This window comes from Poecilia latipinna, unplaced genomic scaffold, assembly GCF_001443285.1.
Source record: "Poecilia latipinna isolate Pla-1442-1.1 unplaced genomic scaffold, P_latipinna-1.0 Scaffold2487, whole genome shotgun sequence".
Taxonomy (NCBI): domain Eukaryota; kingdom Metazoa; phylum Chordata; class Actinopteri; order Cyprinodontiformes; family Poeciliidae; genus Poecilia; species Poecilia latipinna.
Genome location: NW_015115103.1, coordinates 70,600 through 87,429, shown reverse-complemented (window position 1 = coordinate 87,429; position 16,830 = coordinate 70,600). Strand labels below are relative to the sequence as shown.

General features: G+C 37.5%; 1 long non-coding RNA gene across 1 annotated transcript in view; it reads left to right on the top strand.

The window, feature by feature from the left end:
• Positions 1–2,234: 2,234 nt before the first annotated feature.
• LOC106938014 (uncharacterized) overlaps positions 2,235–16,830 on the top strand; it is a 20,671-nt gene continuing 6,075 nt past the window's right edge. Inside the window, exons 1-2 of the long non-coding RNA XR_001422510.1 lie at positions 2,235–2,245; positions 15,201–15,203. This is a non-coding gene — a long non-coding RNA (uncharacterized LOC106938014). The remainder of the gene's footprint in view (positions 2,246–15,200; positions 15,204–16,830) is intronic.

The following is a 16,830-nucleotide window of genomic DNA, read 5'->3' as shown; positions in this document are numbered from 1 at the left end:
TACCTTGAAGCAGTGCTGTTTGACATGCCAATGGCTGGTGCTTGCAAAGGAGCCAATTGAGGAGCTCCATTAATTTCCTCGTTGCTGACTGGTTGTTCTCCCAACTGTGGAGATGAGCAATACTAGATATTTACTTATGTAGTAGTGCCAAGACCTATTAATGCATATTAAGGTATATTTGGTGTCTCATCTAGTAAAATAGGCAGTTGTATAAAGAAAATAATGCAACAGGTTGCAATGTCAGAAAAAAGTGCTGTAATTTGTAGAATTTCTTGTTCATTTTTCCTATTGATAATGACAGTATAATAATGATTTCTAATGGGTCCTTTAGGTTCTGTAGGAAAGAAGAGTGTCGGAGGTGAAAAGGTCAAATTTCAAGGTTTTGTTCACTCTACAGTACAAAAGCAATTGCCTCAAAAAACAAGACAAATTGACACTTATGTTTAACTTTAATTGCGAAGTATTTAAGGCTGTTAAGTAAAGTGAATAAAGTCATACCGCTGGCAGATTTGGCTTATCAGCTTTTTGCCTGTTTAATGATCGATCTTTGGTGATGAGCTCCAGTTTTTGAAAGGCCTCATTTCAATCACCCTAATCTTTAGCTTCCTTCACAAATTCTCTATCAGAAGTCGCCAAAACATTATCAATGCTTCTAGTCAAAAGAAACGCATCTGTAAAGTCAAACACATTGTTTTTAAGTTAACCTAATTTCCAAAAATTTATCTAGCTCTTAAACTTACAAAATTATGTAAATTTAACACAAAATGTCAGTTTTAAGATGTGCATTTTATGGTCTTTAAAAATTGTCCTGAAAATTGCAGAAACACTGAAACAAGCTGTGAACTGACAGTGGGACAGAACCCGCTTTGGCATGCGGATCCGCCTGTTGAGCAGCGGGAGATATTTTTGGTTCTTCTCACCTATCTTAAGCCGGCCTCTCCAAGGTGTTCTGTATTGCAGAGGGCCGTGTGCTTCAGGGGGCTGTGGTGGGCATTTGTTGCCAGGGGAGGTGATGTGTTATTTTCAGTCCATTGTGTCTACTTCCTGTGGGTCATGGGTTATTGGAGCTGGGTGTTGCAGACTTTGGAGAACAGGAGGAGGAGGGGGAGAGTCAGTGGAGTAGGCAGGAAAGTGGTCAGAGCAACTGGACAACAGTGACTGGTCAGCAACTTGGTTTCTTTGCTTGTTTTTCTGCTCTGCTTTTAGCCGAGCTACGCGTGGACTCTTCAGAATCAGGTAAAAGAATATCATGTATAAGCTGGTTATTAGTTTATTTTTTAAATTGTGATTTTTACCTAATTTTGTGACTATCGTCAGTGGAGCAGCTCCTTTCGAGGAGAGATATAGCATTTTAAAAATAAGTTTTAAATTTTCTACAAACAGCTTTGTTGGGATGCCACTACGGAATGGTGATGTTATTTCTCTCTGTTTTGACAAGAAAAGGCGCTTTGATCATTGCATTTGTAGAAAAAGCTCTACAAGAGATTTGGTTACTGTAGTTTAGAATTGATACATGTTTTGTTTACCAAGATCAAGATATGACAGCTACCTTTAGTATAAATGACGGGTTTGGACTTGTGCAGCATAACGACAACAAACCAACAGATTAAAGTTTTTGACCACATGCACAGTTTTATGTTGTCTGATTCGAGATCTTAACCCAATTCCCGCTTTTTTGCACAGCGTACTGTCAGCGGTCCTGATCCAGGACAGATCCAGGTAACTGTTGAATGTTAGCAGAGCTTCTAAAGTTAGAACCCGACAAACCCCCCCAACACGACGACGGTGACAAAAGGAGGCAAAACAGGAAACCTTTTTGCACAGAATGCGTGTCGGGAACAGATGACCAGGAAGATAAAAAGCGCTAACAAAGTGGAAACTTCCACTCAGGGATGTTATTTTGCTTTGCGTGTGTTTTTCTCTTCTTTTTTGTGTGTTTATAATTAAGCACCAAGTTGGTTGAAACCTCTGGTTGAGGGATTGTTGGTTTGGTTACGGTTTAAAAGGCAAAGGAACGCGGTGAACCAGTCCGGTTTCAGATGTTATAGGTGCTTCTGTGCTCCTTCAGTCATACACGATGGGATGTTAATATTTAAACCTGCTCCATTGAAGTTAATGCTTCACCGGGAATCTGTGTAGTGAGGCTGGTTTAACCCACCGCGGTGCTACTGATTGGCTCGTCTCTTCTTTGTGCACTCATCTGTTACTCCTTCCCCACATATTTCCTCTTAATATCCATCTCTGCGTCAGACTGGCTGTCTGAAGCTTATCAGCGATACAGAATGATGACGGTTTCTGTTCTCACACCACAAGGAAGAGTTGGTGCCTCGTTTATGTCTACAGCTTTCACACAACAACACTGTTGTCTTGAGCTTTGCTGACTAAAGAGAGACCGCAGGACCTCAGCAGGAAATATCTGAATAATCTGATGGTTTCTACAGAAGTATCTGGTAAACAGCAATATTTGATTTATTGACTTTTGCTAATTTAATTTAAAAAAAAATTTCGGCAATATTGTTTGTGCTTGCTTGTGTTATGACAGATCCTAGCCACCTTGTGAGTTGGTCTAGAATTTACATTGTGATCTTAATGGGAAATACTTTGGATAATCAGACCTGTCTAATTATAGGTCACCTGTGAAAGCCTAGAGTTTATCACCTGCTAATCCTTCACATAATGAGCAGAAGAAAGATGACTGCATGACTCATGGAGGTTGTATTTTTGTAGGACCGGGCTTCAGAGTAAACTTAGGCTGGTGAGAATTTTACAGCTGCACATGAAAGCTGAGTAACTGTGAGATGTAAACAGAGAAACGGAAGAAAAGATTGTAAAGGGAAAAGACTAGAAACTGGCTTGGGTTCATGCACTTTGGTAATACTTTATTTGACGGGGTGTGCATAAGACTGACATAACTCCTGTCATAAACATGAAGAAGTCTTTATGAATGTCTATGACTGTTGTCATGAAGTGTCAGTCAGTAAATAATGACACATTTAATGCAAAGTTGCTTTAAAAGTCACATTAAAAGTCCCAACCTTGCATGATTTTGCAAACAATGTAATTTTAGTGCAAAGTGTCATGTCAGTTAGTGTTACAGTGTTACAGTTTTTGTCACAGTTTGGTCTTTCAAATCAAACAGATTTTAATACCTCTTAAGCCTGATTTTAATACCTCTTATGAATACATAATGTTAAATTTTCAAAAGAAAAGAGAAACTACCCAGCCTGTTCTTACTAGGCCTGATTACTGCCAATCTTTTCGAATCAAGAAAAAGGTTGAATAGAACCTGTCTGGCAACATGAGATGGGTTCACTGGTGACATAAGGTAAATTACTTGTTTTTTTACAGTCATGTAGGTTTGGATAGTTTTTCCTCCTTAACAAATGAAATAATCTTTCTCTTTGTTTGATTTGAGACACTTAAGTGAAACACAGAAGCAGAAGGAATCTCTAAGCGGTGAATACATTTACACAGCACTGCAGATCGGCTGTATGTCATGAACAGATATAGTATGAACTTAGTAAATGGTGACTTTTCTAACTATATCAGGTGTTTTCTATGCGAGTGTATCTGTTTAAAGTTTGTCTTCAGAAACCCTGCAGCTTCAAAGCCTCTAATAACCTCTCTTAACAGGAGTGGGCGTACGCTTGCATATTTTTTACAGTGTCTACAACAGATGTTGGTTAACCAGTTTATTTCTGGCCACACAGGAATGCACAAATGTTACCTTTAAACTACATGCCCCAGCTGCACAACACAACTGCCCTGCTTGGCCCCTTTTAGCTTATGCTGGCTCAGTTTCTTCACGCAGCAGTGTTCTGTTTGTTCTGTGCATCCGAACGCAACGTTGCCAAGTAATGAGCTACATTTGAATGAAGAAACCAAAATCTGGTGATTACTGCAAGCTTTTTGTAACCTATTCATTATGAAACTGCACAACACCTATATCTTAATTTGAAAGATCACATCAGAAAATACTACACTGACTTCTTTTGACTTATAGTCATTCATGGTTAGTAGTTTCAAAAAAAGAAATTTGACTTCACTCATTGGCACTGATCTGACTTCTACCAGCTGATATTCATGTCTGTTTTTCTTTAGATTTCAGCTGTGGCAATTTTTATTCCATGTACTATAACACAAATCGTCATCTGTTAAAGAAATTCTGTTTTAATTTACCAACTACTTCTGCAAATTCAAGACAGTTTGTCAAGGCAAGTGTTTATTGCTGGGTAAGCAGAGACACAACATGAGAACCCTCCATTAATTCAAGGTTTCACTCAACATCCATTAGAAGATTCTGCACTGCTCTTGATGATGGATGCATTTAAACATGATCTCATCCGTCTTACAGCTGTCCTATAGGTGGTCTTATGATCACACCTGTAGGTGTAACTGTAAATGCTACTTTGTTGATGTCACCACCATCAAACTCTGGGTATAATTTAAACCTCTGTTGTTCTTTTTTTCACTCAGTTGATTCAGTTCTGTGGTATTTATCCCAAAAGTAAATTAAAAGACATTTTAAAAAAAATGGTGGTGCTGTGGGGAGGAAGGATCTCCAGTAGCAGTCTACCTGGAATACTTTCCAACGAATCTGCGGAGATGATATTTCACAGTAATATGTCCTGGATGAAGCCATCAGTTGTCCGCAGGCTCTGCTAATCCACCTCATTTTGCTTTTGTCACCCCTCTTTAAAAACTCTCTAAATCTCAAATTTAGAAAAGATTCCTAAATCTCTTCTAAATTGGAATGTTTACATTGCTTTCAATGTAAATATCTTTACAATGTTTGCAAATTGTCCAAACAAATATGAGAACAAAAGTCTACAAAAACAATAAATCAGAAATAGCATAACGGAGCTACTCCAACATGCTGCCACTTTGAGTAATGCGGTTCTAAAACAAGACTGCAATGCTCCCTGAGATTTTATAGTGCTAAAAATTACCAGTACACACTCGTTTAATATTGTTTCTTTTTTTAACTGGAATTTACATCCATTTTTTACTCCATCAGCTTTTTAAACGGCCAGATTTAAACTCTCAGTTGCTATTTATTTTGTATCTATTTTAACTCTGTTGTCCAGGCTACGTCTGGCATTAACATCCCAATGCACCAAATTTGTGGTTTCACAATGCTAGGACAAGCTAACTTATCTCAGTCTTTTTTTTTCTTTCTTTTGTTTGTCTTCTTATTACAGTTAAATGCAAAATTTCTCATCATAAATCTTTCGACTCTGCAAGGTGCTTCTTTTTATTCAAATTTATTGGGGCGTAACAAAGGTTGATTCCCATTTTAGGTGAAATTCTGCATGTCAAGCTTTCATTGCTGAGAAAATTAAGGCTTGAGCTCTTCAATAGCTGTGCTTCTGACCTGTGTGGGAGAAAGGTTGCTTACACACAAAGGGACCATGTGATGTTCCAGTTTAACAAAGATTTGTTCTTGTTTTCTCCCAGAAAGGGATGAAATTAAGAGGTTGACACTGATTTGGAAACACAGCTCCATTGTGGGGGAATAATAACTAACATGTTCAGAACCAGTTGGGAATTAAAGGTTCTGGTGGTAATACTTAGGAAGATGCTTGAGCTGGACACGGAGGCGCACACAGTGTTGTGGTTACTTCTGATTGTTTGCCTGGGTGGTCCTATCTTTAGCACTACTCTTCTTCTTCTCTATTTTTTTTCTCTGCTTTCTTTTGCCTCTCTGTTTAGGCATGGACTTTGTGTTTCTTAAATTGTATAATTTCATTCTTGTGTACTTAGTTATCGAATACCACTTGGTTGTTGGGAATGTTTTATTTTATTAGCTCTGGACAGAATTAGAAAAGTTCACCAATTGAAATTGATGTAATTTAATCTAATTGTGTGTTTTTTTTACATCCTCCTTACAATTTGCTTCCATTAGCTGTGGTACCGATGCCTGCATAAATCAGTTGAATTTTAAGACAGTTTCTGACTCCACATATCTGTAAACGGAGCGTGCGAGGATTTCTGCAGTGGAAACTAAGAAAACAAATGGCAGTAATTACTCTTACAGAGTTAATTTTCAAACATCGTAATGCACAGAGCTTAAATGGATAGACTCCAGACAGAAAGACCCCAGGCTGGGATTTGAATCTAAGACCTTCTTGCATGGTGTTCCAGTACTACACCATACAGCCAGTTTGTTTGAAACTATTGGATAATTAGTAATATCCTTAAATCAATCTAATTTCAGTGTGTTTTTATACCTTCAGAAACTTATTCCAGCTCACACCAATGCTGCTGCCTGGGTTTCTAAAATTGTCTTAGGATAAACAAATCTTTCTAAATTATTTGTGTTTTGCCTTAATTCTGGGAATTTATCATCTGCAGTTCTGTTTTTGGGGGATAGAAAAACTTGTTCTAATATGATTATGTAGTTCTTGCATGCAGAACAAGATGATGAAAAGTTAATTTACCACATACGTCTTTGCACTGAGAAAAGTGTAAGTGTGGGGAGGGTCTGCTTCAGCAGAATGGAAAAAAATTAAAGTAGTTCGCTGAACATTTAGAAGTCATTTATCTTGTGAGTTTAATCTCACTGCAGCCAAACAGCATGCTTTTCTGGTTGTATTATTTTATTAAATTTATGGTTTTGTTTCTGGTGAATAATCAGTATTCACTGAGAAAAGAAGGTCACTTTCACACCCCATTTCAAATTGACTGGACACAAACTCCTGCAAAGTTGATAAGGCAGAGGACTTACTGTCTCCAAGCTAATATGTCCTGACCAATCTCTCTCTCGGAAGAAGAAGGGCCAGTGAATTTTTGTCCGTCTGCACCGTCTGGGTCTATTAGTTTTTAACATGCTCTGTCACTTCTTGTTATGGCTGCTTGTTGACCTAAATGACCTCCTTTGAACAGCCATGACTTCAGCTTTGGGAGATAGGTTGCAGAGGAAGAGCTTTTTTGAAAGCTTTTCATGTTGGGGTGTCTGACATCTTTCTATTGACAGTGTGGACAGGAAACTGAATCATGGATGCAGGGAAAAGAAATGAAAAGAGAAGCAAGATTCTAAACTACAAGGAGCAACACAAGAGAAGGGGTTTACTTGTATTTACATGTTAGTTAGCTTAGATATTTGAAAGATGAACATTTTTTATCTGTCTGCCATTCGCTCTAAGGCTTTGTCACAGTTTTGTTTCTGACAGATGAGTCTAAAAAACGCAATTAAAGCAATTCAAAATATCCCAAGACTTTAATATCAAACAAATAGGATTAAAACCAGTTTTCATTGGAATGAATCCATTGTTATCTTGCTGGTTCAAATAGTCTTTTCTACCACGTCTAAGCTGCGGCGTTCTGAGGCTCGACCCTGATGATTTGGCTGTGGCGGCTCTCGGAGGGTCTGGGCCGACCCTGATTACGTTAAACAGGAAGTCAGAAGTGGGAGAGGTCATGAACTGCAGAACCCACAACACACTGCAACACTTGATAAAAGCCAAAAGGCGCAAACAACAACAAAACAGCACACGCTCCTACTCACTGCCAATAACTGAATTACGTCAAAACAGACAGCGACTGCTCTGGGAATGACATTTACAGGGTGAGCTCATTGTACTTTAGTCACTCTCTAATAGAATTATTTCATGTACAATCTTCTAAATGCTGCTTTTGTCTTGACAGTTGAAGATTTATTGTAAATTTTAAGGCAACATGATGACTCTTGTAGTTGAAGTTGACGGTTTACGATGAATGTTAAAAGATAAACTCTGAAGAAAAACACATGCAGAGGGTTTTCAGATTGAAAAAGTTTATTTGTAGTGTATCTGTTGCAGTGAGACTCCATCCATCATGTGGATTGGCGGGCATGACTTCATAGCACATGTGAATAAATACCAACACACATTGCATCCCACACATCCCTTTGCAGTTTAAATATTGCAGATTATTATTTGCTGTTTGACTGTTTATAATGTGTAGAAAGAAACAAGAATTGTATAAAACTAGATCAGAATTAGCCTTCCGAACTTCAGTTGGTGTCTTTTTGTGATTTGGATTAATTTAAAAATGTTTTTCACAAACAGAATAATCTTGTTTTTACCTTGAGGCCACAGACTGATGGTAGCATTAGCTTTCTTCTTGCTAAATGTTAGTGTAAGATACAGAGATGTTTTATGGAAATCCCTTTGGCTTCCAGCAGGAGGCGTTTGATGACGCAGTGCTTAGCCAAAGGCCATGCGTTCTTGCTTGTTAACCGCCCTTTCTTGTGCTCATGGATATAAAAATAGCAACTTAGCAAGAATCCCAATCCTGCCCTGCTAACAAAGACTGATTTATTCAAGTTGTGACACAAAACATAGAGGAGCTTTTGTCCTTCCCCTTCTTTTCTCACTGCAGACCTCGTCACATTGGCCATGGGTGCTAAAATCTCTGACGTTCCAATGCCTCTCTTAAAACAGCCTTTCTACAGTTCTGGCTCAGGAACGTCAAGTTGAGCTGAATTGAATGAAAGTAGATTTAAAAATTAGTTTTCACCATATTTATGTCAAATAATTTTTTTGCAGCCTTCTGCATCAGCAAATGGAAGTATATAATATTCTGGTATTTAGCCGAATATCTTAAAATGTCAAACTCATGTAGAAGGTATTTTATTTTTTTACTGTATATCAAGTAAAAGGGTGGATTATTGCTGATTTACTGTTGCTGTAGGATAACCTTTCTGCTGAAGCATACTTATAAGAGCCATTATTTGTTTGTATACATGGTTCCCCCCCAGAATAACTTGCTAAGCCTGGTGGTTCGGGCAGTAAACCAGCGGTCTGTTTTTGTGTTAAATGGTAAAATTTTCAGGACAACGTTGTAATGTGGCAGAACAGTTCCCAGAGTTAATACTTATTGGCGTTCTTGCAGATCAGAGAAAATATTAAAAATAACACTGAACTGTCAGTTTATTAAGACAACAATAAACCAAAATTCATATCATAAGAAGTTCTTCACAACAATTCATAGATAAATGCCCAACCCCACTGACGACGTAAGTTTTATATGTTTATATATATTAAAAATATATATAACTGAATCGGCAGGTTAGTTTTTTTTTTTTTTTTTTTTAGATTGCTGATTGGCCAGAAAACTGCAATCGGTGCATCGCTAAAAATCACCTTTTTGTCTTTGCTCAGCTTATCTTTGTCATTTTTATTGTGATGTAAAACATTCAAGTGTAACAAAAAACAGAAGTAATCTTTGCGGAAGCAAATACTTTTTTACAGCACTGTGTCATAATACTGTAGAAATAAAAGGACCTGCCATCCAAACAGCACAGAGTCTTGTTTATTTCTGAACCTAATGTATTCTGTATGATGATTTTTGCCTGATAAAAGTAACACATATTCTTTATCATCCAAATCTTGTCCTTCTCTGCATCAACTTCACCCCATGCATATTGCGGCCAGTCTCCCCGTTCCCTGTGAGTGTGTTTTCCTGAGGAAAAAACAGAGAAGCTGTCCTAGTCAAAGATGAGTCAGTACAGCTGGGGTGCAGGTCACTTAACCACAGCCCACTCAGATGGGACAGATGGCTCAGCCAGTCGCTTGCTGATACATCTTAACTGTATATTCAGGTCTTTGTTTTTGAAGAGAAGAGAGGTATCAGTTCATCAAAAAAACATCTGAAAAGGTTAAAAATGAAGCTAAGCCCCCTTCAAAAAAGGTTACTTTCATTTAAATCAGCTAAATTCTCTTGAAACTGGAGTTGGTAGGAAGTGGTGATTTGTGACTCATAAGAAGTTCCTTAGTGCTGTTAGTTCTGGTAGAGAAAATAATCTGTTCACACCCATGAGTGACCTTTGTTCTGACCTTTTAATGTCTTCTGGGATTGATCGGTGTGAAGTAATACATTTTTGATTTGATTTTGCACAGATATTGAACACAATGTTGCGCCCAAAACTTGCTGCAGTTTTATCTGGTCCACAAAATCACCGTCTGAGTTATAACTGCCACATGGATATTACTTGTTGCTAAAACTACAAATCCCAGGGTGCAGTACAACAGCCACAACAGCATATTTGTGCATTCAGTTTGTAACTAATTGCATTTTTCCACTTGTCTACCAAAAATACGACACGAGTTCCCTGAAGTTGTAATTCGTTTGTAGGAAGTTGGAGGTCTCTCCTGGTTGGTTCAAAATCCAATATGGCTGCCATTGTTTCAAAACGTAATGTTAATCTCAAATTGTTTATTTCTAATTTAAATGTGTTTCTAATTTAAATCCACTGTGGGCTCACTCATTCTCTGCTTTTCACCATGTGTGACCAAAAATGTTTTTCCACTTCAGGAACCTTTTGCCAGGAAGTAGAGCAGTTTATGGGGCTTATATTCAGATATTTAAATATGAAAAAATCAGATTATTCCATATTCATAAGCTGCATCAAAACAATAACCTTTCATCTCTAAATGCATGCATTCTGGCCTCTAAATGCATCAGCCAAAACTAGAAAGGCCGAATACGGCCATGTTAGCATCGGTATTGGCCAATTTTAGTTATTTTTAACATATCGCTATCAGTCCAATATAAACCAGGCCAACATTAATAACTAATTTTTTGCTTTTTTTTTTTTTTTAAATACATTTTTAATCTTGTTGCTGTTTGTGTTTCGGGAGGTTGGCCATGTGGTATTTGTTTGGTCATGTAACTACGATGCTGATGCAGAACAGGAATGTGGGGAGTTTTAGGTGTCTTAATTTTAGTGTAATGTTTTTTGCTGCTGTTTTGTATAAAATATTTATAAATAAAATAAAGAAATCAAGCTGGTTGCTAAGAATATTCAGTTTTTATTTTTTTGTAAAACATTAATTGGAGAGCAACTGAATCATGTAGCTTTTTATCGTCTTCAAAGCAATTTAAATGGCTTGCAATTGTGCACAGCCTTGGAAAAACGGCAACAGATGGAGGGTCAGCATTCAGCAGTGGTTTTTAAAACATTTACTGGGAGGTAAAAGCCACTGAAGTCATGTTTTATTTCTTGTTACAGAGGCAATACGCCTCCTTATTTGAGTGACTCGAGTCATGACTCCTTACTACTTCTGACATTTCGTCATTGTCACAAGGCCACTAAAGATGAAGTTGTGTAGTTTAATAGTCTGTGATGACTGCATGTTAGCATTAATGCACTTAAAGACCTTTTATGCTGCATTAAGCTGTCCAACGTATGAATTACAATTCAGCTTTTAAGAGCTGTAAAACCACAGACTGAAAACCCTAATTAGTGTAGAGTGGTTAATTAGCTACCGGTTTTATTTATTTATTTATTTTACATTTTTCATTCCCACTGGTTATTGATTGATTAGATTGGTTTGTAATTTCTTTGTCTTTAAGCAGTTGCATGTCTAAAGAAATGGGCAAGTTCTGAATTCCTTCATACTTTGTTGGTTCTTGCTTTGAATACATATTCTACTCAACTTCTACATGCTGTCTGTCTTTGCTTGCACAAGTGAGTAGGGGTGGGCAATTCGGATGTAAAGTTTTATTGCAACACTTTGCGGTACCATTTTGATGATGATATATTGCAACTTTTTTAGGCAACTGTATGACTATTACTGTGTGTCACAGCAATTACAGCCCCACATACATAAATGATGCTCTTGAAAAACATTCCCATTTGTAATATGCACCAGTCTAGAAAAAGATCAAATCAGAGCTAAGAATTTACCGTCCATTGAGCTTCTGTGAAAGATTACATTTGGCGACTCGATAACTGAAGAATTGAGGGATTTTTTTCTTCTTGGTTTTTGAAAACCTTTGCTGCTCTATTGGCATTTTCAAATGGTAAACTGCAGAAAGGCTGCAGTTTGCCATCCTTACTTCTGACTCATCGTTAGTTCTCAATCATTTTCTCTGACCTTTAATGTTTTCCAGGTAGTCTTTATGAGCTCATCCACTATAGATTCCCTAATGGTTCCTTATCCTAAAGCCTTAATTGATGTTTCATTGCAGTAAAGACTGTGATGGTGTACTGACAACATGGTCTCATCGTCTGGCATTTTAGGAATTCCTGTAGATAAAATTGTGAAAGCCAGTTGTCACATGTAACATGTTTTTATCCAAGGCATGTCTGACATGAACAAAACAGAGAAGAAACATCCAGATTCTGAACACGTTAATTGTTGATCAGAGCGATGAGTTGAATTTGTATATTTGGCAGGAATGTTTTGTTGAATACCAACTCTCTGTATCAGCTAAATTAAGGGGAGAGATTTTACAGATGATGGAAAGAACGTCTTTAAATGAATTATTTATTATTTTTACCAAATTGCTTGTTGAACTGAATTAGCTGTGTTGATTAGCGGCTTAGTTTTCATCCTCCTTCCGCTTTTGCTCATGGCAAATTTATGTTTCCCGACTTGCACAGTTTGGATTCTGCATGAGTTTTCTCCATGTCCTTCCCGAAGTCTTCGTTTCACATCTCTGGATCAGATTGCATTTGGACAATAGACATTTATGGTACTGTTTATTGTTGATCAGAATATAGCTGTATGATACCAACAATAAAATGCAGTTAGTGGTGGGCACTTGTACTGCGTACCACCCCTCCTTCCAGTTATTCACAACAGTGTTGCTACTTTGACCATTTTCTTCACTGTTGTGTCCATTAAAGCATCAATGAATATCAGTACATTTTAAAATACGAGTACGTTGTAATGCTGTGGATTTGGTGAATGATTCCATTAATTCCTGCTCTCTATATTTATCTACACATTTCCGACTATCTGGAGCTGCTCAGGATTTTCCTTCATGCATATTCTGCCGTTTCTTGTTGACGTACACGCCTCCGCTCCACCTTTGCCTTTTTCATGGTCCAGTGATCTTGGGTCAGGCCTCCTCTGACAGCAGCATGACTCCACTGGATTGGCATCTCCTCTTAAGCCCCTCTGCTTTCTCCTCTGTCATCATGTTGGTGAGCCCCTCAATGCTCTCTCTGTCTGTCCCCCTTTTTGGCTGTGGGATATGGGAGGGATTACATAGTGGGCCATCTTCCTGTGTTTCATCCAATCAGATGTGAAGCTTAGAAGAACAGGGGTGGCGGGCGGATGTTTAGGAAGGGTCGTCAGACTCTGTGGTTATGCCAGTCCAGTATCGTCCCATTCTGTCCCAGTCCCAGACTGGGAGCCACAAATGCTGGAGTCCTCAAAGCTAAAAGGGACTTCTGTAAATTTAAAAGATTTGATTTTGACAGCCCATTTGAACAGGATGTGAATTTGTTCTATAGTATTTAGGACTCCTTCCTGTCTCAGAACAATTTGGATTGGCTGCAATGGAATGAGCATATCTTGAATCAGGACTGCACGCTTCATTACATCCCTGAGATTGTTTGTGAGGTATGTGACGAGACAGAAATACTTAGTGTGTAAATACTTGAGAAGCTATGATGCTGCATCCAGTGTTTTTAATGTTTTACCTCCCTTTAAGTTTAACATAAAATGTCAGAATTATTTAAACTTACCTGAAAAGTCTTTGCTGTAAAGCTGAATTGCTGCTAAAAACTGCTCCAACTTCTTTCATAGGTCTTTTATAGAGTTGCATCAATCCACTTTTGTCATCCCAATACCAATATTGGTGGTATAGTATTGGCCGTTACCGATCTGATGCAGAAAGACAGTGCTGACTTAAAATGTTTCCATTTTTAAACACAGACATAAATGTACTAAATTGCACATTTATTTAATAACTCTGCACCAGTACAGCACATTTAAATACACCAATAGCATCACAAGCTTGGTCAAGTAAGTAAAATCAACACAACTAATTTCTTTAGTCAACACAATTAAGAGTAGAACAGCCAATGTAGAGTAAGTAATAAAGAAACTGAAACTGACAAAAACAAGGCATAGAATCAGACTGAATAGATCTGTGCTTATAGATCAGGCTCATTGTCACTGATACCGGATCTACAAGTTTTATATATAATATTGGGAAAGATACAGATATTAATATCAGATTGGTGCATCGCTGGTATTTTTGTAATGTTCATCTTGCTTAACCATATAATCAAATAACCTTTTAGTAGAGAAGGTCATATCTTTTTCTGCTATATGTTCTGGTCTGTATGAATCCAAACAACTAATCATAGCTGAATTGCGGCGCTCCTGGTGGCAGCATGTTCTCACTTTCTGTATCCAGAGATGGCGGTGGCCAAAATAAACCCAACAACAAAAGGAAACACTTTGTTGTGTTTGTTTTTTAATCTGGTTTAGTTTAGCTTTTAAGGATAAATCGGATTACTGGCCTTGCAATAGGTGATTGCATTATATGCAAATGTGCTGTTATGTTACTTGACTTGATGCAATTTCTGCAGCTTTTCTGATAACCTGCATGCATACAATATATTGACTGAATGCATCTAGTAAACGGTAAAACAGTGTGAAGTGAGAAAGGAGCTCACCTACTACCTTGGATTCCATTTTCATTTTCTTTTCTTTTTTCATTTAAATCTGTCAGTCATTCTGTGCTAACTTAATTAATTTTTTTTTTTTTTTGGAATCCTTTTTTTCATGATAATTATGATTTAGAATATTTAGGATCTCAACATTTACTCTTTTAAACAATACTGTAATGATATCAGTTGTGATATATCTGCCTGTTATCTTCTTTTCTCTCTTTGTGCTTCCATCACTTTGTCATTTTTAGCATTTTGATCTGTCATTTGTGTGGCTAAATATTACATTATCTTAAAAATGCAACACTTGGATTATATTATACAACAATGTTTGCACGCAGTCTTTTGTGATATGAATATTGCACACACTACAATGACATTTGTTATTAATGATATACTGTGCAGCATTATGTGGTGTGCATTTGTATTCAGCCCCCTATACTATAATGTCCCCACATGAAATCCTGCACAACCTGTTGCTTTCAGAAGTCTGTGTGCAATTTAACCTCAGTATAAATGCAGCTGATCTGTGAAGACCTCTTTAGTGAACAAAAAGATCAAGAATCACATCCCAAACTGGTCAGTGAATTAAACTTGGTAGTCGTGGTAACATGCTGTGGAACAAGGAATCTGGATTAAAGAGGGAGTAAATGTTTTCTAATTTTATATATATTGTTTTGACTAGTTAATTTAGGTTCGAGGTAAAGTAAAATATATGAAAATGCATTTGTTTGTTGGAAAGTCCTAGTCAAAGAGCAGACCTTAACCTAATTAAGGATCTAGCTTCAGCTATATGGCAATAAAGAAAGTGTTCAAATATCAGTTTGTTCCCTTTTCCACAGCAAAGTGTAAACATTTAGATTTTTTCTAGAAATTTCAAAAAGGAAAATTGTTTCACTGCAGAGCGTTTTTGTTTTGTTTTTGTTTAGTTTTTGTTTTGTTTTGAGCAAACCCCATGCTCCTCGTTTTGGGGTTGTACGACTTTCCCCGTTGTCAACAATCATAGCCTGGACAGGCTTGGCCAGGCTGTAACCTAAGCTCCTGGTCCTCTTGTTTCCCTCAGGGTAACATGACCCAGGATTGCTTTGTCACATGCTGGAGAGAGAGGTTCCCTCCCCACACCCACACTGCCTTTGTCCAACACAACACTGGCCGTCAGTTTAGCTTTTGCAATTAAATTCAACATTGAGGTGGCTGTGCCTCCGAGGCTCTGGCTTTAATAAGTTTAGGCCTCGTTTGGACTCTGTGGGTGTATTTGTGATTATACAACACAGGCTTTTTGAAGTGGAATGTTTAAAACATAAACTGCATGTGAGAGTGATGTGAATTACAGTTTACAGTTTAATATCCAAGTCCTTCACATCTCTGCAACCGTCTTGGTTTTGTTTGTGAAGTGGAAAAGGCGGATGATGTGTCTCGGTGTGGGACTGGGTCCAGTAACAAAGAGACGCCCTGTGGACAGCAAACAGCTGAAAAATGACAAAAACAAACCAACACCGCTGTCTTCATACGGACACAAAGCTTTCAGTTTGATTTGTTTAATCTGTGGTTATTCTGGTCTTCTGTCTAAGCTTTATAGAAGTTGCTTATCAGCTGGATCTTGACTGTATCTGTATTTCATGTTATTCGGCATACTTCAGCCGATGTCTAAGCATGATCCGATCAATCAGTTCATTGCAAGATAAATTAAACATGAGCTCAGTAATTTCTGTTTTGAATGGCAATTTTGTTTAGAGACGTCATAATCCATTTTATATATGGTTTTAGTTGAGTGTAGTTTTTATTTCCTTTTTGTTGTTTTTGGTTATGTTTTTATTTTGGACATTTAAAATATCTTCCAGTTCCAGTGTGGAGTGATTTGTACGAGATTCAAGTTTATTTGTCTTTGAGAGGGAAAACTTGCATTATTATGCCATTATCAACATATTACTTGAAAATGATCTGAAAGCAACAATATTGTTGTTTAGTACAATAATTTCTGGGACAATTTCTTGACCCAGCAAAATTTGTTATTGTGAAAAGCTTTCTTTTCTCAATAACAAATAATAACAATAATAACACATTTTAAAAAAATCAATAAGTTTCATCACAGTTCAACTTGCTCAAAAATATATTTCCCCTACCAGAGCGAGACTGTGCAGAAAAAAAGAAGAGGGTGAGAAAAATGTGGCTAGGTTACAACTCATTAATACACTAACAATTATGCTGAGATTGTGTTTGTTCCTAATATTGTGCAGCTGTAGCTCTTAGTGCAGTTTAACTACAGATGCGCTGTGATATTTTTAATCTGATGCCGGTGATTTGTTTTGTAATCAGAGTAGCTGAGACCAAAATTATCCCAGTGCTTTTAAATCTGTCACAGGCATCAAATTGTGCAGTTTGTTTCAAGAATATCGCCGCTCACAGTGGCGGCGTCGGAGCAGCTCTGTTATGTT